The following is a 9,843-nucleotide window of genomic DNA, read 5'->3' on the forward strand; positions in this document are numbered from 1 at the left end:
CATGGGAAGAATGACAGCAATTCACAGAGCAGACAAATGAAGGGACTCAATAAAGCAAGCCCTGGATCTGGTCCTGCCTGTGGGTGCAGCAGGACAGTCACTGTCAGAGGCTTTTCCATCCCTCCTCCCCAGCTGAGCCACCCCTCCAGCAGCAGGGTGTGCTGCAGATCCCGTGGCAGGGCAGGAGGAGCACGAAGGGGACAGACTGACTGCTGTGAAGCACAGGGCACCAGGGACAGGCTCATCAGGTCTGCTCTGCCCACTGCAGAGCAGGCTGGGGAACACTGGCAGAACTCTCATGGTTTTTGCAGATCACCTCGATCCAGGGTCATGGTGTGGGAAGCATTGCTCAAAATAGCAAGCAATAGAACAGTAGGTTAAAAAAAAAAAATAAGATATCTAATTCCAAATATACTACTATACAGCATCACCTTCTGCTGCAGTGCTGCCCCAGCAGATAAAGTTAAGTCTATGCTCCCCTTTGGGGAGATTAAATCAATTTATTCATCAATACACAGCAGGGTTTTTGTCACAGGTTAAGAATCTGTTACAAATTGGTCATTAAAGAGGAAAATATCCTTTTCTAGAGGTACTTTCAACTACCTAACATGGAAAACAAGGACACTGTAATATGTTTCTAGATTTATATACATTTTAAGCTTCATCCAGAGTGATGTTACCAGGACGCTGCTACTTCAGCCCACCCTAGACTGACACAGCACAGGCCAGCAACCCATGCAATGAAAATATTGTTTTTGTGGAGATGAATGAAAGCAGCGTCAGCCCTTTGCTAATGAGCCAATCAAAGAAGCATTTTGAGGCAAAGTTATGCAGGTGGATAAAGGGTCAAGTAGGGAATACACAGAAAGATCTGGAAGCATTTGGATCAGGACAGATTGACTTTATCTACAGGACAGGGTAGTGTAATTACAGCCAAGGTTTTAAATCTGTTCACAGCAAGGAGGGCATTTAGTACTGACTACAGGAAAATCAAACTGGACCTTGGGCACACCAGTGGTGAGAGTGACAAGGGACAGCTGCCCATTAGAAACTTGCCACATCAGTATCAGAACTACCTCCTTTTACAAACCATGGAGGTGTCTGTGCTTTATATGCTTGATATTGATAAAATAGTTATTGTAAATACACACCTGCAGTGCATACAGGGATGATATCAGGAATAAAACCCACCAAGAGTACAGATAAGGTTAGTTAACCTGCAAGGTTATCAACCTCTCAGAGTGAGAAATAGCTGACAGTATCTTTAAAAGTTTTTTTATATTAAACATGAACACAGCAGTACCAAAACTATGTTGAATGGGAATAAGCCACACATTAAAAGCAGCAGCACTATCACGTTTTTAAAAGAGATTTATGTGGCAATGCAGAGCACAAAAGGACCGTTACAGAATGGCAAGGCTGGATTTTCACAGCCTCCAGGCTACAGTCCCTGCTGCAGTTCATGTCCACCATTCAGCAACATGAAATATGTGGAGGAACTAGTAATGAAGAAAAGGGCTCTGGTTGCCCTTAGACCCTGCAGGAAATGTGCTTGGGAGCAGCATTTGCAATGAAGCTCTCAATATATTGTGCACGATGTGCTTAATGAGAGCTCTACTGGTCCATGTCAGAGTGACAGCAATACCTCTTCTTATTTCATTTTGATGAAGTCATTTCCTATGAAAGATGTCAGCAAGGCATAATTCTGCATAGCAGAATGGTGTCTTTTCTGGGGACACCTACATCTTCCTTGATTTCTGATGTTTTCCACTTCTAGTACTGCTAGAAACTCGCTAAAAGGATTAATTACAGGGTTTTTCACTTTTCTGGTTCTACAAGATATTAATAACCTCATAGCCCTTACAGAGGATAACAGAAAATCTGTGCATATCTGTGGTAATGCCTCTTAAATCAGTGAAGCTGACCTGTGTTCCTTTTGTTTTATAGTATTACCAGTTAAAAACCCTTGGCTAAATATGAGGAGTCACTTTCTTATTTCTAGAAATACAAGACATCACTGACTCAGGAAAAAAATCATGAAGAATCCTATTTTACAGCAAAAACTTTAATGCTTATTTAATAAGCAAATTTATTGCAGTTTGTGGTTTTCATTTCCTCACAAAAACCACCAGCAGAACAGATCTTCTCAATCAAATGCATTATTGGCCCTGCTCCACCTTCCCATTAACAGTGACTCATAAGCTAACGCTGAAAAAATAAACCTGATTTACTTTAAATAGAAAGAGAACAGAAAATAAAGGCAGCTGAAATATTTCAGGTGCTGAAAAAGAAGGCTGAGGAGCTGAATTTTTATACTGAGTAAGTGATCTGGAGCACAGCTAGTGCATCTTCCTAAATACTGTGGAGCTTGCTGTGCAAAGGCTTTCTGCTTTGGGCTTAATGCATGTGACACTTGGCTGATGGGCCCTCCTAGGTCTCTAGTGCTGAGCTTTGGATTTAATGCTCCAAACAGTTGGAAGAAAAATTCCTTCCCCTATGAGTGTTAGTTATAAGGCTCTTAGAGGTGAATTGATTACAATCTCCCATTATTCATCATCTAAGGCATTACACCTGCAGCTCTAACTGAAGTATTTATGACTCTATCCAACAGAGAGCTGTCTGTGCCAAACTCCAGGCAAGGTTGCTCGTACCAAAAAGTAGGAATGTAATGGACTATAAAACTACCAGGAGCAGACAGCTGCCAACTCCTCCATGAGCTGAGGACAAACAGAGCCAGCAGCACAGCAAAGCCCAGCATGTGCAGAGGGAGGAGGAGACAAGTTCAAGGGTGCTGGCTGGGAAAGGCTCTGGCCAGGCACACTCCTTTCCTGACCAGCAGGGCTGAAGCTGGGCAGAAAGCAGCCAGGGTGTGAGGAAAAGGTGAAAATGAGTTTATGCAATATGGGCACAGCATGCTGCACACAGAAAAACAGCCTGGTGTTTATGAATATTGAAGAGTCACAAGCAATAAACCCCTCTGAGATACTGAGTGTATCAACTTGGCAGTGGCACTGGCATGAAATTTGATCAACAGCCTTTTTACGTGAAGGAGAGCAGACAGTGCTCTGCTCCTGTATGAAGTGTAAATGCATTGCAAATTTCCTCTCCCATTGGCTCTGTGGACTCTGCTACAGGCACTGAGGGTGCCAGAGTAGTCACCACACAGGAACAGGAGAGAAATGAATCTTCCTGAGCCTCTTAACAAACATATGCTTGGACAGACAGGCTTCACTTTGGGCTTTGAAGTCCTAAACTGAACATCCAAATCAAAGACAGCTAGCACAGACGGAGGAGCAGAAGGTTATTGACTCAGACATCAGTGCTTGATGAGCAGGGAGCTCAGTGCTGCAGCAGCTGCCCTTTCAGAAAGAGTTTTATCAAAACACGACAAAATGGGATTCTCCCCTGTGCAGGCAGCGCAGGTGTGCACAAGCAGGGACATGCTTTTGGGATTAGCTGTTAACATGGCATTTTCCACTTTCAATGAGACCCAATACATGCAGGAAGCAGAAGCAATAACACCTCTTGCATCCTGAGAAGCTTTAGCAAAGCCACTGAAGTTAACTGAGGAGAATGCAGAGCAAGGTGCCTCCATGACCTTCCCTGTCCCACAAACTTCAACATGCATTGAGGAGCAGAGCTAGCAAAACATTCACCATTGCAACACAGCTCAAACCAGTGGGAATTTCTGGGGCTTTCTGGTTCTTATTATTGTTTTATCCTGAAAGATAATGTGCAGGTTTGCCTGGTTACCATTGGCCAAGATTTCATTGACTCAAAAAGGGGCAAGTTCAAACCTGAGACAGAAAAATTATCAAAATATGAAGGGAAAGGACATAAATGTAGCAGATAAAAGAAAGAATAATCATGTCGTAACTATAAGTTACCACATCCACACCACCTTCCTTCCTTTCAGAGCAATGCAACTATATAATGAATTTGCAGTTATAGAAGTCCTGGGCAGCCTGTTCAGTGCCTCACCACCCTCACAAGGAAGAATTTCTTTGTGATATCTAATCTAAATCTACCATCTTTTCATTTGAAGCCGTTTCTCCTTGTCTTGTCACTACATGCTCTTGTAAAAAGTCCCTCTCCATTTTTCCCATAGTCTCTTCAGGTACTGGATGGTGATCTAAAGTCTCCCCAGAGTCTCCTCAAGGCTGAACAATCCCAATTCTTTCAGCCTGTCTTCCTAGGAGAGGTGCTCCAGTCCTCTGATCACCTTTGTGGCCTCCTCTGAGCTCAGCTCAACGGGCTCACATCCTTCTCCTGCTGAGCTCCCAGAAGTGGATGCAGAACTCCAGGTGGTCTCACCAGAGCAGAGCAGAGGGGCAGAATCCCCTCCCTCCTGCTGCCCACACTGCTCAGGACACGTTTGGCTTTCTGGGCTGCAAGTGCACTTTGCTGGGTCATGTTGATCTCCTAATCAACCAACTCCCCCAAATCTTTCTCCTCAGGGCTGCTCTCACTGTCACAGGCTGTGCACAGAGTGGCAATTTATCTCTGCGAATTAAAAGCGAACAATTAAAGAGCTGATATTTCTAAAAGGAATGTTCATAGGGGAAAATTAACGCAGTTTTGAAGGGAAGAAATGAGTAAGTTGTGGCAGCCTGAGGGCAGGGGGAACTGACACGATGTTATTGCACACTTTATGCCCATGCAATATTAATGCAATCACCATGACAACCGTGACATCCTCTGAAATTATACACCTTTACAACTCTGGAACGTCTTCAGAAGGAAAAAAACACATCTACAGCTTGCAGGAAGGCTGCTTTAATCTAAAATCTATCCTTCTTTTTATAAGGATTCAAACATTTCTTCAACATCTCTTTTTCCTAAAGGCTACTGTAAGTTTGTTTCTAATGTGTATCTGACTTAAGCATAGCCATGCCTGTCTGGATTTTTTTCCATACTGAAAAATAAATGTATGCTCTAAATTTGTGTGATTATTGTTTAAAGGCAGCAAGTCATACAAAAAAAATACGTCTGCACAAAGTAGCTGACCAAAGTCTTATAAAAATTGAAAGGTTCAACCTGACAAAACCAATCACAGCTACATCCACCAGACACCTTGCTTAATCAGGAGCTGAGGCAGGATGCATCATTTACATTTCTATAGTGTTAGCACAGTGTTTTCAGTGAAGGAATAATCTGGATCACACTGAGAATAATATGGGAAACTACATAGCCTAGGAGCCTGAATAGCAGCCATAAAGTAATTGCTCAGTAAAGTAATATAAAGGCCACCAGACACTGTGTCATGACAATGTTATCCTTTTCATAATGTATTCAGAAAAATCAAAATGACATAAGCAGGCTTTAGTAATGATGCCTCACTTCTAGCAAAATGCCTCATGTGGATTGCATACACTGCAGTCCTCTGCTTTTTATAGTCTTGTTACATTTCCTTCCAAATTGAAACCAGGCTGGGATTCAAACGCACATTCTTCCACTCATTTCAACAGGAAGCAAAAGCATGGAAGTACCTCAGGCTTATTAGAAAGAAAATGAGGAGTTATGAAACAAGAAATAGTGAAAACAAAGTGGTAAGTGTCCTGCCCCCAGTGAAATCCAGGGTTGAGGTTCAAGGTAGTAGCCACGTAACTTTGGTTCCCCTGTTACTGAGGAGGGATGCACTGGATGGTGACAGAGGGATATCAGACATCATTTTGTGCAGTGGCTGAAAGTCCTCATCAGAAAAAAAAAAAACCAAACCCACTTTAAAAGCACTTAAGAGTTTCAATATCCCTGTTTATTTTCATAGAAAGCTGCAGAAAAAGAAAAAAAAAAAAAAAAGACAAACAGAAGACTCTTTGATCCATTAAAATCAAGTTCAAAAGTCCAAAACTTATCCAGCTTCACCATTTCCTGGTTGGACACGCTCATGGATCTTCTCGGTGGTTTAGTCTTGTAAGGCACTCCAGCACGAACACAGAATTTAGCACAGACATCAACACAGTGTCAATCACTCCAACACATGGACAGAATAGCCCTGCAGCAGGTTTATCTCTCAGCCTCCAAGCAGAAGGTGGGAGCACAGCTCTGGTGTCAGCTGGCTGGTCCTGACCAAAGCATTCATCCATTTGAAATCTTGGACACTGACCTCAGCAGTGGACACAGCTGCTCAGAATTCTCCTGCATCGTCTCTGTTTCCCCCAAATCCAACATTGGCTCCATCAAGTGATTGTCTTGTGAACAAAGTTAAAACCATAAGAGACAAGTTCTATGCAATTATGTGACCCCAGTCAGAGGAATAGAGCAAACATTGCCTTTTAATAATTCCTGCTGTCACCATGCTTACAGTGATGCCTAAAGATTTTAGCTTTTTATACATTTTTCATGTTTTGTAGCTTTGTAGACTGTTAACACATGGTTATGTAGCTCCCTGCATTTTTCTTACCCTTTCTCTTAGATTTAAGAATAATAAGCTAACCCTTCTAATATATACTTGGAATTATGTTTAGTCTTAAGAAGAAGAAGCCTGACAAAGACATTTTTTTTTCTGCTAGAACTTAGAAGACATAACCTGAGGGAAAATTACCTAACCAACTGCTCTTCTAATTGGACAATATTTGTTAAATATGCTAATTTCTTACACTCATAAAAATTGTAGAAATCTGATGCTGGGTGTGCCCAAAACCATGGGGGCACCTGGGAGTTTCCATTAAAAACCTCCTTTTTTATTCTCACTATTTTAACACTGTTGCAAGTTTTGGTGTTTTGATTTTGGGCAACAATAGCAGATGTGAAATTGTCCCAGTGACACAAATTCTTGAGGATAACTTAGTGACTCTAACACTGTCTACTTCTGGCAGTGGCTGACAAATGCAATACGGGGTAAGAGCTGCTATGGAGAGAGTGTGAGCCCTGAAGAGAGATATTTTCTGTGTTGCTTAAACCTCTGTGAGCTTTGCCACAGTAAGAATAGCACCATAGCATGGGTGATCAAACATGGGCTTGGGATAAAGATAGACAGCAGTCTTACGCTTTCAGATAAGAAATTATATAACCATCATAACTAACCAAGAAATGTAGAACACACCAAATGCTTTTCCCTACAACCCTCTCTGCCAAAAGCTATATAAAAAAATCAGTCAAGTAAGCTAAATCTGAAAATTCTTAGGACACATTTTGTCCTACTTTTAGTTAAAAGAGTTTATATGTGTATATGCTAGAAGAACCTGGAAAGGTTGTATAACATCTTTCTTTGGAATACACTACAGTCAAACATCAGACTTATGCAAAGCTCAATTCCACTGACACGATTTTATTCGTGACACTAATTTCTGTGATTATATTGGCAGGAATAATTGAGCCACCCACTGTAACAAATATTAGAACTTCTTTTTTTACACATGGTTTTTGGATATACATTTATGCAATTTCACTAAAATGAAACCACTTTTGAAGCCAAAGAGAGCAAGCAGAAGGCACTTTAAAGGCAAATTTCTGCCAAACCTGTGCAAACTGGTAGGATCAGATAAGGCAAACATTGCTAGATCTTTACCTCTATATAGAGCAAATCAGGCTACAGCCTTTTCTGAAGGACTGAGATGGCAGCAGGAGATCCCCAAACCCTCAGCTCCCCAGCTGAGCCCAAGCCCCTCTCATGGAACCTGACAAACACCAGACTTCAATCACTACATCATGCCTCTCCAACTTATCATTTACCCTGGAACTTTTCTTATTATTGTTTGGGTTATCATAACACCATGAAGCACCACGAAGAGCACTACTTTGAAAACACACAACAAGATGCACCATAACCTTGGCTAAGTTCTGTAGCCTCAGCACAAAGCAAGAATCAAGAGATCACACACACACTGGTGTAGAAAAAGCAGTGAAACAATGTTGATCAGCACGACTAGCCAGGATCCCAGCACATCAGAGGGCTGACTATTGCAAATTAAGCCAATGGAACCTCACTGATTTACTGAGAAAACATCCTGTCGAGTTTGTATTATACTTAACTGCTGCTTCATATTTAATTATAAAATCTTAAAGCAACACAAAAGCCCACAGCAACACAGTCATTGCCTGCTGTGCACCAGCTGTCTGCAGTGACAGAGCATGACAGAGAGCCACAGCATTCTGGGGGCTTTAGGGACTAAAGCAGCCCCTCAGCAACAAAAACCACTGGCTTCTTCATGCAGTACAACCTTTGTTGCAAGAGTACTTTCCCACTGTGCCCATTTCCATCATTGAGAAATAATTATTGTTGTCTGGACAGATCCTGTTTTCATTTACTTCAGTGGGAGGAAAAACACCATGAAAAAGAAATTACAGGACTGGAATTTTAACCCTTTTGGCATCTTTTTGTAAGACTGAAGCACAAATTCCCCTGATCTTTCCAGCCCATGGGGTGGGCAGCACCTGGTACCCAGCCCAAGGGATGCTCCAGGGCTCTGCCAGGCCAAGCAAAGCTCCACTCCCAAAGCCCAGGCAGCACTGCTGTTCCCAGGTGTTGAGGAAGTAAACACAGCAGGCAGAAATCCTTCCTTTCAGGGAGGGGAAAAACCCCATGATGACAACCTGATGTACAAGAGCTCATGGTTAGCTGGGGAGAGAGGACTCAGATTCAGCACTGGACTTGTATTTTGGGGGAACAGGGGGAAAAAAAGTCTAGAATGGTGGTTTTTTTTTTCTCCTGGACAAATTTAGTAAGTCAGCTTGAGCGAATTGCTGTCATTAAACACATTTGAAAGCAGCTGTAAGTAGGGGAAAAACCAAAGATAGTCAGAATCATGCTGCCAGGACTATCGCAAGAGTATTTAATATTTTAGAGGAGGTTGGAAAAAACTTATAATAATGCTAAATTATGAAATAACCGAGCCAGAAGAGATTTTTATTTCTGCCTTCAGCTGCTGAAGATGAATGGCTGATAAGTCCCAGAGGATGTTCCCTCCCCTCTTCAGTCCACACTCCCTCCAAAAAAAAAAAAAAAAAAAGGGAAAACATAAAAAAGGCTCCAAGTTTTCTGCACAGACTGCATCTGAGATCAAAAGAGATTAAGTTAATTGAAGAGGATCCAACACAGAATGTCACTTGTAACTTGTCCATTTTATTTTGAGTCTCCCCTTCAGGTGTTTATCACTTTTCCATCTGTGTCAAGAGAGGCTCCCTATGATTTTGGAAAATCAGATGTGATAAAAATCATGCTAAAAATATTTCAGTTGCAAAATATGATGCTTCATAAAATACCAGAAGGCCAGAAATAATTCACAAGGAAGCTTTCAAAATGCTTCAAGAACGCTCTTGTGTAAAGTTGCACTCTGAATCATAAAAACCCTAGGAGAGAAAGGGGTCCCCAAATAAATTTAAAACTTTTTGTGCATTAACATTTAGAAGGAAGAAAAAACAAGAAAAACATTGAAGACATTTTCAAATATGCTCTACTTATATAGAGGTCCCTGGGTGGATGTTCACACCTGCAGTTCAAAATTTGTATATATAATTTTTCAAATAAAAGTGAGAAATTTCAGGTGGGATGTTAAGGAACTCATAACGTGTTACCTGAACAAACACTGTAACAATGGGATTTTAGGGTGTCACCACTTGTCTGCAGAGCCAGGCACAATGGCTTCGTGCTGCTCTGATGCCATTGTAAAATAAAGCATATTAACTGAAAACACCTTGGAAGTTGACTTTGCATTTACCCTTTACTGTGAGCACACACCTGGTTAATCCCACAGCTCAGCTGGCAGTGGTAATTCATGTCAGCCATGCTGCTCCACTGACTGCATGTTCACGTGTGAAAAGCCAGTTCCTATTTTGTCTCAGGCAACTCCTTGACTCATTATTATTTTGCAAAAATACTAAGTACTTCTGTTTCGGACTAAT

The sequence above is a fragment of the Lichenostomus cassidix genome, chromosome 1Aa (genome assembly GCF_008360975.1).
Source record: "Lichenostomus cassidix isolate B80296 chromosome 1Aa, HeHo_3.0, whole genome shotgun sequence".
Classification (NCBI taxonomy): Eukaryota; Metazoa; Chordata; class Aves; order Passeriformes; family Meliphagidae; genus Lichenostomus; species Lichenostomus cassidix.